Here is a 15,520-nt window from a genome sequence, read left to right as displayed (position 1 = left end):
TCTTTCTCCCATGTGGGTTTCCTCCCCCACCCCTGGATTGGAGAGGACCTCATGGACTTGAGAAAGGTAATCTCCACTCCCCACCAGATCCACCTCCCAAAAAAGAAGCAAGAGATTGAAGCTGACAGTTGAGGATCTTTAGGAATGTGACCTCCACTTCAGAAGGGCCTGGGGGTGGGACGTGAAGCGTCCACAGTTACCACAGACATTTCCTGACCACAAAAAAAATGGCTCCTAGCTGGTCCTTATGGAGCCTCAGGGAGTCGTGTAGAGGAAGTAGAAGGCTCTATGTCAGGTGCCTCCCAGTTTCCTAGCTGGGACATGGGTCCCAGCTCATGTCTGAGGTTATGGTTAGGCTGGGGAGAACAGAGTGTGTGCTCCATAGACTGAAGGAGGCCTGCTGTCTGTGGCTTTTGTGCCACAGACACACAGCTGGTAGGGCTCTCCCTCGTAGGTACCATTTGCTTCCCTCATCTGAAATGGCCTCCTCCAGTCTCTGGTTCAAGGTCTGTCTCAACCTCTCTTTAACTCCAGACCTCTGACTGCTGCAGCCCTTAAAGTAAGGCCCCACAGTGTGGCTGACAACAGACCACCTCGATTGGGTTCTTGTTGTCAACTGTGTCCACCTCTCATGGCCTGTGGGCTGTGACCTCATCCCAGGGACTGCAGGGTGCTTCCCTACTCCCCATGGTAACTTGATGAGAGCATCTCTTTCAACGAGAGAGGGAGATTTGGTCCATACATAGACAAGAGCTAGGCATGGTCGAGCTGACGGCGTGGTATGGAGTTCATGGTAGCACCATTTTCACACTGGTTGGTGAGGAGCTCTTCCACTGAGTCAGGAGTCGGTTTCCAGATCCAAGGCTGGCATGCTGGTGCCTGGATGAGGTGTGCACAGTGTTCCTTGGGCATAGACATTAGGGTCCAAACACCCCATTGGAGTTCACCACAGTGCCTAGAACTTAATGTCTGTTCCATGCACTCTCGAAGAAGAACAGGGGCTGCCTGCCTTCTCTTGCTTGAAGCCCTGCCAGCTACATGCCATTGTGTGAGGCACAAATGGACAAATGGACGTGTTAGAGGCTGGGGCATAGAACTTGCTCAGCCCTCTACTGCATGCCATGTCCCACAGGCCCGTCTTGGAAATGCTCTGGAAATAGAGCACCCCATATCTGATAATTCAAATGCAGATGTTGTGCTGGGGTTCTCCTGTCTGGTCCACATAGTCTGTGGTACCCAGGGACTTGACTGCTTCCCAAACCCAACAGGGCAGGAACCCTCCTCCACCAATGTAGGAAGCTTATAGTTTCACCTTCTCACCAGCAATCGGTGTATTCTGTTTTTCCCATATTCACTACTTCTACGCTTCATGAAAGAGCACCTGTCCACTGAGCACACACCCATAGCAACCATGTCTTTCCATCCTCCCAGCCCAGGCCTACAAAGACTCCTCCTGCCCCATTGGCTCCTAACATGGGGTCCTTGATGCACCATCTCCACTGTCTCCATGGCATTTTCTGTACTTTGCCTTCCCCCAGTGAGTAGATTCTATTAGTCATTACAAGGGGGGAAAAGGGCTTTATTCTGATAGATCTGCTTAGTGAGAAAGTACTCTGGATGAGGGACATGCCAATCAAGCCCATAATAAGATGCTACTAAACAAGTGCTGGCAAGAAACAGGGAGTCTGCGCATGGCTAGTGGAGATGTAGGGTGGTGTGGCCACTGTGGAAAATGCAATGGAAGGTCTTAAGGAGAGGATGACAGTGGGTGCTGTGGGGCTGGAGAGATGGCTTAGAGGTTAAAGATCATTGGCTGTCCTTCCAGAGGCTCTGAGTTCAATTCCCAGCAACCGCATGGTGGCTCACAACCATCTGTAACGAGATCTGCTATCCATTTCTGGTGGTGCTGGCACAATAAATCTTTTAAAAAAAGGAAGGATGGGATGTGGCAAAAAGACACACAAACATGGAAGAGGAAAAGAGACTGAGTCGGGAGGCTGCCAGGGCGAGTCAGGGGCAGGAGTTTATGAGATGGGGACAATCACGAAGACCCTTGGTTGGTGTCTTTGTCATTGTTCTGTTGCTGTGAAGAGACACCGTGACAAAGGCAACTTATAAAAGCAAGCATGTGACTGGGGGCTTGCTTACAGCTTCAGAGGGCCTTTTAGTCCATGGACGCCATGACAAGGAACAGGGTAGCAAGTGTGCAGGCATGGCACTGGAGCTGTAGCTGAGAGCTTGTATCTTATCCACAGGTCAAAGGGAGGGAGGGGCAGACAGACAGTGACTGGGCCCTTTTGAAACCTAAGCCCCACCCCAGTGACAGGGCCGCCCCTCCTGGTACTTCTTCACCAGCTGGGAATCGAACATTCAAATACGTGAGCCCGTGGGGGGTCATCTCATTCAAACTGCCAGTAAAAATCTGTCCTAGAGTCCAGCACCCCTGCTTCTGGGAGTGTAGCCAAAAGAAATGAAAGCAGGGGCCGAAGAGATTTTTTTGTTGTATCTGTCAGCATTCCATCACTGTACCAAAACACCTGAGGTCATCAACCTAAAGAAGAAAACCCATTTGGCTCATGGGTTGAGAGGCTTTCATGCAGGCTCATCCAGCACCATTGCTGTTGGGCCTGCGATAAGGGGGACAGAAGGTGCATGGAGGAGGAAGCTGCTTATGTCCCCGGGGAAGCAGACAGAGAGGCCAGAGTCCCAACTCTCCTTCATGGGCACATCCCCAGGGACCTTTTTACTGCTAGGCCCCACCCCCACATCTGAGCAGGTGTCAGTGGTGCCTCAGGCCAGTGATCCAGCTTCTAGCACCTGGGCTAGAACTGTCAAGGTCTAAGTATTCCACTTACCAGTGCTTGTAGCAGCATTGTTTACCAGAGCCAAAGGGTGGAGACCACACATGCCCATTGACAGAAGCCTGGGTGGACCAACTAATTCTGCTTGGTGCCTGCTGCAACAAGGAAGAGGAAGAACCTTTGTTCACAGTTTCCCTCTGAAGTGCTTAAATCTATGAAACAATCTGGCAGTTAACAAGACAAAAGGCATGCAAAGCCGACAGCGGGCATAAATAGAAAGAGCTTGCCGAAGGCTGGGCCATCCAGTAGCCTACTGACAGTGAGGCATCTTTCCGCCTAACACCCACCGCTTCCTATTTGTAGTTTTGATTTCTGGTGCTGGGGATCAAACCTAGGGCAAGAGGCAAAAGACCCCATTTTACCCCGGAGCCACACTCCAGCCTCAGAAATTTATTCTTGCTTGCAGGAGCAACGGGAGCAGCAATTACAAGCCCTTTAGTATGGTATAGCAGGTCGTTTTTTTCGGGGGCGGGGGGGGGGGCGACTGAGCCCTGAAGATAGATGTGGCCTGCAACGAAGTCCCACTAGGCTAGCATTTGATTTTCAGTCTCTTCTGCTCTGTATAAATTTAATCTTTTTTTCAGTGAATGAAAAGTCAGTGAAAAGATCGGAAGGCTATGTGTCTTTTGCTGGCTCTGGTCTGTAGGTGATAAGAAAGAAATCCCTTCCCCTCTCTGAAGTTGCTGTCCACCAGTGCTCTGGGTTAGAGGTCTGAACAGGCGTACAGTAAGTTACTGTTTCCTGATTACGAATACCTGGAAGATCGTACACCAACTAAAACAAGCCAGCCGCAAATGGGCACATTCTGTATCATGCTGTTTATACAGGTTACTTTGGAAGGTCACCTTCCTGGAGACAGGAAGTAGAAGGGCGATTGCCAGGACTAGGAGGGAAGAGTGGGGAGCCGGTGTTTAACAGGTCTAGGGATTTAGCTGGGGTGGTGGAAAGGATCTAAAGATGGTTATGTAAAGCCTCGGAACCACACACTTAAAATTGGTCAGAATGACCAAGCATGGATACCTATGATACCAGCACTTATGACAAGGTGGAGGCAGAAGGGGAATCCTGAGCCATCTGGGGAGTTCAAGACCAGCCTGAGATATTTAGACCCTGTCTCAAGCAAGACAAAACATGATCACAACTATTGTGATGGTTATTTTGGTTGTCAACTTGATGGGATTTAGAACAATGAGGAAAACAACCGACCCTCTGGGCTTGCCTGGGAGGCACTTTCTGGATTAGGTTAATTAAGGTAGGAAGATTTGTTAAATAACTCCTCGGGCTGGGGTTCCAGACTGAAGAAGAGGCGGCAGCTGAGCACTGGGCTGCGTCTCCCTGCCTCCTGACCATGGAGGCAAATCGATCAGCTACTTTAGGCACCAGTTCCTGCTCCTTCTCCATCAAGACGGACTGCACCCTCAAACTGAGACAGAATTAGCCTTTTTCCCTTAAGTTTCTTTTGCCTGATATTTTCTTAAGACAAGTAACTAATGATACATATTATTATATTTTACCACAAAAAGGAATGTGGATATACGTTACAAGAGATTTTTAGAAACTATTAGTAAACCCGGAGTGGTGGCCCACTCCTGTGATCCCAGCCCTCGGGGAGGCAGAGGCAGGTGGTATCTCTGTGAGTTCGAGGCCAGCCTGGTCTACAAAGTGAGTCCAGGACAGCCAAGGCTACACAGAGAAACCCTGTCTTGAAAAAAAAAGTAACTTTCAGTAAACGGGGGAGGGGGAGCAGACACACTTAAAATCTTCTCAAGCACTGAACACAGCCGCTGTTAAAAATTTCAGTACCTTTCTATTCTTACACACACACACACACACACACACACACACACACACACACACACACACAAGCTGTAGGGAGGAAAGGACGGCCAGAGGGAGGGAGGGAAGGAAGTTCTCACCCTGTCGCCCAACAGTCCCATGATGCCTCCCCCTCCCTTGGCGCCACCCAGGACTGCATCGTCTATTATTCTGGATGTCAGCCCTTCGTGGCTGATTTCGTTGTGCTCGTATCCTGGGTCAAACTCTGAAAATGCCCATTTCTTTGATGTGTCTAAAACTGGGCTGCAGAGCGGGCCAGCTGTTAAGGTGGGAGGGGAGAGAGGGAGGAGTGCCTCTCCCAGATGCTGAGTGACAGCTCTCTGGGGCTCCTAGTCCTCTGGTCAGGCCAAGTTATCCTCAGATCCCTCCAGCCCCTACCTTGGAGCAGCTGCCTCTAGGGCATGGTGCGGAGCCTTACACTACCCTTGATTGGCTCCTGCTTCTTCAGGGGCAGGCTGGCCTCTGGCTTCGAAGTGGGTTGGAGGGTCTCTGACCCCTGTGGGAGCTACTTCCTCGAGACTCCTCTCCTGAGGTTCTCTTCTGCACTGCCATGAGGGAGCTTCGTGCCCCTCCCCCACACTGTGAGGCTCTGCAGGGGCAAGCTGGGGACTGCTGTGCTCCCACTGCCTCAGATCCCACCCAGTTAGAGAGCAGTTGAACATACCATGGGGGGGCAGTACCCCAAGCTTACATTTGGACTCTACTGTCGCCCCCTCCCTCAGCTTGGGTATCTGGCCTAGAAAGATAAAACAAGACCATCACAGCCACTCAGAGGGCTGAAGTGTTTGCCCACCCAGGAGAGACAGAGCCATGCCGCCACACGTGGCCCTTCTCCTCTGACTGTGAGGTCTCCGAGGGATTCATTTCACCTTGCAGCCAGGAGCTTTACAGCCTAGCCCCGAGAAGGTTATCGCTTTATTGCAGCTCTGATTAATGATTGATCAAAGGCTGATGCTGGAAGCACCCAAGAACAAATTTGCCCTCGGAGATTAGGCACGATTACATCTGCCAGGCTGGCTGGGGCCTGTCCACCTGCTCACCCCAAGATCAAACCCCGGCCTAGGGTGCCTGGGAGACCCACCCCACATGTTCTCAAACCCAGAGGGGAGGGAAAGATGTAAAGCATCCTCAGGCCCATTTAGAATTAGCCTAGGAGTTTCAAGTAAATGACAGTGGACAGAGGAAAGGTGATTGACAGCCTTTAACAGAATCTTTTGGTCTTGTTTTTGCTCCTAATGCTCCCCATTGCACTTTAGCACCTGAAAAGGAAACTGAGGCAGGAGGAGGAAGCTTCCTAAAGATCCTAAAAACTGTTGTTATCTCAGTTTTATCTCCACCATTCTGTAAAGGGCTGCCTTTATGCCCAAGGCCTGCCTGGACTCCCCCATGAGGGAGGAGGCACTTGCTCACACAATTTAACTCAGAGTCAAAGGTCAGGCAGGGAAAGATGGGATGCCAAACAGGGAAACCCCCTTTCATGAACATTTGTACTAGAAAGGGCCTTGGAGCTGGTTCAGGCCAGGTCAGTGTGCTCCATCTGTTTTGATGGTCTCTGACCGCCACGCCACAATCACTGAAGGACCCTATCCCAGAGAGTGGGGAGCCCAAATCTATCCCTTCCCAGCATCTCCACAGAGTTCTGCCCCTGCCCAACCTCAAGGAGCACCCACACCAGAAGGAGGACGCTAGCTGGGCAGCTTCCTCTCTGCAGCTTCTCCACAGCCCTGGGGACCCGAGCAAGTGAAAAGCTGGCAGGGCCGCTTCTAAATTGAAACTGGAAAATGAAACTGGAAATCACAGCCTTGCATCCCTTGGAGGCGCCAGCGTTTCTTTTCCACAGGGAGAGTCCCCGAGAGAGAAAGAGGTCTGTTCAGCAACCTCCCAGCGTTGCTTGGGCGGGGAGCTGCCTTTACTCCCATGGCCTGCCTGGACTCCCCCACCAGGAAGGAGGCGCATGCTCACACAATTTAACTGAGGGTCAAAGATCAGAGATCCTGGGTGCTCTTCTCCTCTGACCCCACCCCTACGGATACACATAAGTGCCAGTGTACACACACAAAGGCAGCCCGGATGTTCCAGCAGGTCAGCCTTCATGCAGGCGGCAGGTTTTCCTGAAGAAATTAGAATACAGGAGAGAGCTGACTCCACCCACCCCTGGCCTCACCAGAAACATCTCCTCCTCAGAGAAGAGCTGCCCAAATTCCCCCCAACCCTACACATTCCCTAGGCTAAGACCCCCAGAAACTGCACCCTCTCCTTACCCTGCATTGGTCAGCTACATATGGTGATAGGCCTAACGTCTGCTTCTTTCACTGACCCCAGCTTCTTTGAGGCTCAGACTTGGTCCGTGTGTCTTATGTTCTATCCCCAAGGTGTAGAATTATATAGTACCTGGCACGCAGCAAGCGAGCATCAGATGTGTGCCTGGTCAGTGTGTAGACCTGATGATGCTCCCTCAAGACGACTGCCTCCCGGGCTCTGGTGCCCTCGGCCCTACCCAGGCCCTCCAAGCACCTTCAAGGGAGGCTGTGGTGGCGGCAGATAGCCCATGTCTGCTGTCCCCAGTTCCTAGCCCTAGCTCATGGAATACTCCGACTGTCTCCAGTATGCACAGGATTCTAGGTTCAAGGGGGAAGAGATGGCCACTTGTGGCATACAAAACATAGCTCTGTCTTGGTCCCCTTTCCTGTACAGCTGGGCTCCACAAAGCCTGTCCCATGTACACACAGACACTTGGCTCCAGAAGGACCAGAAAAGAAAAGCCACTTGCATCGTGTGGAGTAGGAGGTGAAGGTTGGAGGCATGACTGATATTTTATTTTTTTAATATAATTTTTTATTACGTTGTGTACGTGTCTGTGTGTGTGTGTGTGTGTGTGTGTGTGTGTGTGTGTGTGTGTGTGTAAAAACACTGCATTTGCCGTACAGAGCTGTGAGAAGTCAATGGGGTGACTACAAGCACAGCTCCCAAACACAGCAGCAGCCAGGAGGGACCTGTGCATGGCAGCCCCATCTCCCTTCTCGCATCTGGCTGGAGGGGGGCCACCGGCTTCATTTACTTCATGGTAAGCTATAAGCTGTACCAGAGGAAGGTGACAAACCGAAACTGCCAACCGTTTGAACTGTGGGCTGCTGGGGCTGCGCTGAGACTATGTAGCCAGTACAGATGGTGAGGGCCCACAGGGCAGGCCACTTCCTCCCTTCCCCCCTCCCATGCCTGCATCCTCCTCATCCTTCTCACACCAGCAGGCTTCCCCCGGGGCTGCAGGAAGTAGGGCAAGGAGAGGGCCTTTTGGGTGTGTTTGTGGTGGGGGTGGAGGAGTGGGGCACAGAAGGCGAAGCTTCCACGGTGAAGATGGAAGCCGGGGTCCTGCCAGGTCTGGATTTCTGAGCTGCCATGCAGCAGTCTCTGCTTTCCTGTCATTGAGCCTGCCCAGGCTAGCTCTGCGGCAGGCTCTTCTGCCTTGAGATTGTGTGCCACAGTCTTGATGGCATCCAGGGAGACAGGAAGGGGGAGAGTCTTTTCTTGGAGGAAATGCAGCTGTGGTTTTGAGACATTCTTATTTCTCAGCTGTGGTTGGTGTTTCTCAGGGTTCTCAGGGGTGAACGCAGGGTCAGCCCCATGTCACCAAATAAGGTTCACAGTGACCCTAGCAACAGTCTTCACTGCCCATTGGCTGCCACTGCTGCCATTAGAGGCGGGCCGATGCAGAGAGGTTGGTCTGTCTGAAATCATTGCCCTTCAGAGCGCCATGGAAAGGGACAATGTCCTGAACAAAGGTGGACAAGCGGGGGTGGGACAGGACTGCCTGGCTTGTGAGTCTCAGAGTCCAAACCATTCCAGTCTTCTCACACAGACTGACCAGCGCTGTTCGTGCAGTGGCCAGAACAAGCTTGCCAGCAGGACAAGTGGCCCGGCTTGCCAGGAACGAGCCCTCCACCCTCTGCCCCGGGTTCCACCACAAACCCCATCCTAGTTACCATTTTTTGTTCCGCTCATTCTTCCTCTGTGCCGGTCACTCGGCTAGGCTCCTACACGGTAGGCCTGGGATTCTGCCTGTAACCCTGTTAAGCCCTCTTTGTATACAGAAACTGAGGCTGAAGAGAGTGAGGACTCACCCAGAGTTACACACTTTAGTCGAAATTTGGACATGCACCGCACTGATGGCGCTCAAGGTCTCTGGCTCAGCGACTAGGTGTTGTGACATAAGGGGTTTAAGATGAGGATTGCACATGTGACAGATGCCTAGGGCACCTGGTGCCAAGTGGTACACTGTTTGGCTACCTACCTCAGCACGGTGACTCGGGTACTCCCCAACAGGCTTCCTGAGAGCCTCACATGGTCCTCCGTGGAGCATGCTGCTTAAACACTGAGGTTTAAGGACCAGACTTCGAAGAGGCTCTGATATTTGGTTTCCACTTCCTCTTCTGCATTTCTTCCCTCCCCCACCTAACTGCACCACCAACATGAGGAGCAGAGAGAAGGCTGCCATAGAAGGTGCTAGCCTGTGGGGGAAAGAGGGGGTAGGACTGGCTGGCCCGGCCAAAGGGTTCAGAAGGTGAGAAAGTCAAATTGGAAGAGCAGCCACATGCTTCTCCTCTTCTACCCAGACAGCACCTCAGAGACACAGCTCCACCTCCCTAAGGAACATTTTCTAGATGAAAAGTAAAGATGAGGGGGCTGGGGAGGTGGCTCAGTGGTTAGGAGCACTTGCTGCTCTTGCAGAGGACCTGGGTTCTTTCCCAACATCCATTGTGGGCAGCTGCTTATAACTCTAGTTCTAAGGCATTTTCTTGCTGCCTCTGTGGATATATGCACATATGTGTGTATAGACACACACACAAATAAATGTAGTGAAAATTTTGATGTCTTTAAAAACCCACTTATGTTACATGAATCTGTTTCTGTTTTAATCCCAGGTGTGGGATATGGCAGCTGCTTCACATTGTCAACAGCTGTTAACTATGATTGTCTCGTGCTCTAGGAAGGGACCGATTTTTGCCAGCTGCAGAGAGTTCAATTCTAGGGACTCCGGGGAGGGCCTGTGGCGGGTGCTGCTCCCTCCGACAATTCCAGTACCTGCAGCTGCTGGTTCCTGCTGCTGCTTTTGCTATTGCTGGACTGCTGGTTTGCTGGATATTCTGATGACAAAGATTGGACTTGCCTCTAGGAATCCAATTCCCCTAATTACCAGGAAGGAGTCTAAAGAGGTCTACGACCCTTTTCCCTCTAACCTTATTTCTCTTCTTCCTCATGTTGGTGGATTGGAAGGAAGGAAGGTGGACTAAGGGTTGGGAGGGAGGTGGATATAAGAACCCAGTGAAGTGGGGGAGGGGAGTGCCTACAAATAAAACCTTTTTAAAAATAGTTTTTTGTTTTTTTGAAGTTGGGGCCCCATGAGATGGCTCCCTGAGTAAAGGCACCTGCCACCAAGCCTGATGAGAAATTCTCTACCTGGTACCTACACGTTAGGAGAAGAGAACGAATTCCCACTTGTCCTCTGACCTCCATGTGTTTGCTGTGGTATGCTCTGCTACCCCCGGCAAAGAATAAATAAAGCCAAAGGAAAAAAAAATTAAAGATTAAGATGCAAATATCTTATTATCCCAGAGTCCTGCTCCTCCGAGTCTTTTCTTGCCACTGTCTGACTCTTGTACACAAGCACATCCACTGTTGTGAGACAAAACCTTTCCTGTTTTGAGAAGCGAGAGGGGAGAAGGAACACACACCAGGTCTCCCCAGATAGGGAGCCCAAGACAGACCAAAGTACAGATAACACCAATGCCCAACTTTGTGATACATGAGTTTTGGGGGTTATTTACAGGAGCAGAAATGACTCAAAGACAGCTCTCTCACCAAGGTCCACCCCAGCATGGGTGACAGCTTACAGATCTGGGAACCTGGAGCTCACGGCACAGCCTTTTAAAAAAGCTCAACAGGTTGGAGAGTGTCCAGATGGCTCAGTTAGTCCAAACTTCTTCCAGGCAGCTTGGCTGTCTGCAGTTGGCTGCAGCTGTCACAGGTGTCACAGCTGGCACGTTTTCTCCTCCGAGAGTCATCTTTGCACCTCTGCTTTCTTCCCTCTGAGAGGGACTCTCAGCTTTTATTGCTTACGCTGGTGGGGAGGCGCCTAGTGAATCTGTTCAGTTTCAGGAACTTCTTGAAGCTGTCTTAAGTTGTTTACCTTCCTGCCTAAGCACCTTCCCTGCAGGATGGAATGCTGCAGGGAATCACAAGGAAACTGTTATACCACATTCACAGAGCAGAGAGAGAAGCTCGAATTTCACTGAGTGGCATGGGTCTGTAATCTCATAGATAGAGGCAGGGGAGATCAAGAGTTAAAGGTCAGGCTGGAGTGCATGGTGACTTTCAGGTCACCTTGGGTTACATGAGACAGACCCTGGCTCAAAAGACAAGCAAACAAATGTCTGTGGACCACAAAAGAGCCCAGATGAACCGTGAGGCGTTCTTGCAGTGACAACAGGAGCCACAGAGATATGCAGGAGCCGAACTATCTAGTATGATCGGTGACTCTTACTGAGGGAGTGATCAACAAAAATATATACAACATACTTTTGCTCAAGAAGTCTATCCCTGGCAACACTGGGCTTTGGAAAGCAAACACAAAGAATGGACGGCTACACGCATATACACAAATGAGCATAGACGTCACAGAGGGAGAATGTGGAGGATTCTGGAGGGTGGCCATTGTGTTATCATCTCTTGCTTGTGGTGATGGTTACCTGGAGATTTGCCTTATGGTTATCTGTTAAACAGAACATATGTTTTGTATGGTTTTTTTTTTTATGTATATATTTTTTCACCATAGGAAGCAAAAAGCAGGGCTGATGATAAGGCTTCACCAGTAAAGATCCTTACCACCAGGCCTGAATACCTGAGTTCAATTCCCAGTAACACACATGCTAGACAGAGAACCAACTCGCACCAGTGTCCTCTGACCTCCAAATGTACTCCAGGGCAGAGTATGACCCTACCCATGCATATATACAATAGGCAGACAGATAAACAAGCAAAATAAATAGCGGATGAACTGAGGTATAGCTCAGTTTGTACAGTGCTTGCTCATCATGCAAAGACCTGGGACCAAACCCCAGCACCCAGCATGGTGGCCCATGCCCTGTAATCCTAGCCCTTGAGACATAGAGGCAGGAAGATCAGTAGTTCAAGGCCATTCTTGACTCCATAGCAAATTGGAGGCCAGCCTAACGCACACGAGACGCTACGGAAGGAAGTGGAGGGGGCTGTGAGAGGAAGGAGCAGGTGTGTATGAATCTCCTGTTGCCCTCAACAGTGCAGTGACAGACAGCACAGCCACAGGCTTACCTCACACTGCACCTCATCTTCAGTGCCACACCGCTGTAGCACAACTGTGAGTGACAATGGGAGATAATGACAACTCCTGGAAGTGATCAAGACAGCCTTTGACATATATGTTGGGACAAATTAGACGATGATGATGAGGCGCACAACGGATTTTATATGAAAGAGGTTTGTTAGATGGAGATGAAGAGAGAGAGAGAAAGGAGAGCAGGACATGAAGGGGGAAGGGGGGGCCCGACAGAGAAAGGGGAGAGGACAGGGAGCCAAGAGGGCAAGAGTGGTCAAGAGAGAGCAAGAGGCAGCAAGAGAGGGACAATGTGGCAGGACGGTCCCTTTAAGGAGCAAGGTAACCACGCCTTCCAGGTGTGGCCATCTGGCCATGATGACATCATAGGTTGCTAAGCAACCCAGAAGCAGGTACCTAAATACTTACAGTATACCCAGGAACCATCAGGGGTGTGGGAATGGGTACTGGAAGAAGCCACACTTCTGTGAGTTACTTCTGCCATGCCTTGACCAAAATAGCTGAAGGGAACAACGTCAGACAGGAAAGACTTCTTTTGGCTCACTGTTTCAAGGAGATTTCAGTCCATCATGGTAGGAAGGCAGAGATGTGACAGGAGTGGGGAGTTGGGGCCAAGCAGGGAGCAAAGAGTGGCCAGAACTGGGGCCTGGCCTATAACCTTCAAAAGCCTGCTCCCACTGACTTTACTGTGTTCCACCCCACCCTGCCTGCTAGGATGGCCCACTGAGGAACAAATGTCCCCCAAACCATGTCTTCTCGACCAAGGCCTGTCTGAACTTCAGGGGACTTGAAAACACAAGAGAGATTCATGCAAATAACCCAACCAGGGTAGCCACCCCGACGTGCTCCGCACTCAGGGCCTAAGGAGTTCCCCTTCATAGATGCCTCAGTCGCTCTCTCAGACCCCTTATCTATCTCAAGGAAGAAGTAAGCAGTATTAGCACTGTCTGATGCTGGAGCTTAAGGGATGCTCAATGAGGAACCCCAGGCCTTCCTAACTAAGCCCCAGTGGCCTGATTTTCCCTGAGGGTACAGAGTTCGTTTACTCCATCGTCATTTCCTTACTGGACATGAGCCTTGTGTCACACTTAACTCTAGTGAATGCATAGTGTAAGCTGCAGCCCATAGAGTCCTTAGTGGCTCCCTGCTTTCCCTGGAGGGCCTTGTCCATCATAAGATACCCCTTCCAGCTGGAACCTTTTCCTCGTCGATGCCCAGGGCTTTTTCCCAAGGACCTTTCTTACACCAGACATCCTGGCAAGTGTCAATAAAGTCCGTGTTCCTTTAGCTTCTCCAAGCTCAGTGCTCACAGCTCCTCACACTCTGGCCCTGAGCACACTGGTTATCCAGTCTGAAGAGGCAACAGGAGTGTCCGGAGAGGTCCCGAACATGCCGAACCGGAGGTTTGGGCGGGGTCATTTTGACTGTCATTCTTTCATTGGCTGCTGGTGTGTTTGGATCATCATGGTGGTGCCGCTGGTGTGGCTGCAGGCCCTGCAGAAAGGTTCAAGTTGTTCCCCACCTGTTTTCTTTTTTTAATGATTTTATTTTTAACTACATGTATGTGCCTGTGAATGCAGTGCCTGCAGAGGAGGGTACTGCATCTCTTGCAGCTAGAGCTTTAGGTGTTGTGAGCTGCCTAATATGTATGTTGAGGACCACACCTTGGTCCTCCTCAAGAGCAACAAGTGCTCTGAACCACTAAGCCATCTCTTCAGCCTCTGTGCTTTCCTTTTCAGTGTGAGTACGTGGGTCTGTGTGTTCATGTGGGTACACATGAGCGCATATGTATGTGGAGGCCGGGGGTCAACCTTGGGTGTTATTCATTGGCCATCATCTGCCTTGTTTGGTGAGACAGTCTCTCACTGAACCTGGAGCTCGCCAACTGGGCTAGTCTGTCCAGCAAGCCCCGGAGTCTGCCTGTCTCCACCTCAGTGCTGGGATTACAAGAGTGCACCTGAGGTTCCTATGTGGGTAGTTGGGATCAAACTCAGGACCTCATGCTTGGGATACCCAGCATTACCAACTGAGCCATCTCTCCAGGCCCCATTAAAGAACATTTAAGAAGATGCTTTAGCGTTCTCCTGGCCTTTGTCTAGGCATTGTTTTCTTGTAAAACTCTGTAACTTGGAACCCTTCCGACAGATCCTGGAACCCTGATGCAGCTGGCTAGTGGTATACTTCTCATCAACGCTAGTGCGTGTTATTCACTCTGTTATTTTGTTATTTGGATAGACGATAGGTCACTTTTGTGATTTAATGAGCGTGTATTGTGTACCAAAAGCTACTAGGTGCAGGAGTACGGCTGTGAATGAATAGACTTGTCCCGGCCTGCCAGAGCACCCAGGCACTCTGAACAAACTTGCTGATTGTGTGATAATCACTGACTTTACTTACTGTGATGAGCAGATCTGCTGCCACACATCCCTGGGTGCCCTCTGTGCGTTCACCTTTGAACACACTCGACATGCTTTGGGGTGCTAGAATGCCAGCTGTGGAAGGAGAATGAAAACAGCTTTCTAGGGATCTGATCTTGGCTCTGCTCCAAACCCACTCTGTGACCTTGTGGGAATTTCTTAACTTTTCTGAGCTTCAGTTATCAATGAAATCGAGTTAACAGTCTATGCCTCAGAGGCATATGAAAATGCATAGGATCCCCACACTGAGGAACCTGAAGGGAGGAGGCTGCAGGTCTCATTGGAGTTTGTGAAGTCTGGTGTCCTGAGACTGGAGGAGAGCACTTTGTGGTGTGAGCTGAAGTTAACTGTCAGAGGCAGCCATTGTTACACACATTGGGGGTGGGGGAAGTGGAGGCCAGTACAGGCCAGCAGGCTGAACCAGCTGCGGCCATGCCAGGCTTTGTTCTTCAAGGAAGGGTAGGGCTGGGAGAAGGGCAGCCTGCAGTGCAGGCCAAGGCCGAGAGGCAGAGACTCCCAGACCATGTCTGGGAGAGGTAAGCCAAGGGGCAGACATCAACAACATCAAGGCCTGGGGGAGGGGCTGCCCTTTTCACTGGGCTCATATAAGTCCCTGGAAGCTGAGCTGGAAGCAGCTTGGATGAAACCAAAGCAAGAGCTGCAAAGGATCCCAACCTCATCTCACCTAACACCTTATCAAGAAGCAGAACGTCATGGCCGGGACCAATGCTGAGGCCAGGGCTAGGGCCCATACTGGGGCAGAAACCCAGGTCACAGGATTCATTAAGTCCAGTTATGACCTCCCAGAAGGAAATTCCTGCCCTGGCTGTGACCCCAAAGTTGGGAACGGGGTGAATAGGCATTTGTTTTCATCACCCCAGGAAAAGTTAATGCAAGAAATACAAAGGACATGGTCACCTTTAACCCATCTGGCAGAGGTAATTGCCACTAGCGTTGTGCTGCATTTCTGTGGAAATACCATTCCTAGGCAATCAGGTGTCCCTCAGGCTGTAAGTGACTGTGCAGTTTCAAGTCCCACC

The sequence above is a fragment of the Psammomys obesus genome, unplaced genomic scaffold (genome assembly GCF_907164565.1).
Source record: "Psammomys obesus unplaced genomic scaffold, mPsaObe1.curated_primary_1811, whole genome shotgun sequence".
Taxonomy (NCBI): domain Eukaryota; kingdom Metazoa; phylum Chordata; class Mammalia; order Rodentia; family Muridae; genus Psammomys; species Psammomys obesus.
Note: the sequence above shows the minus strand (reverse complement) of the source record.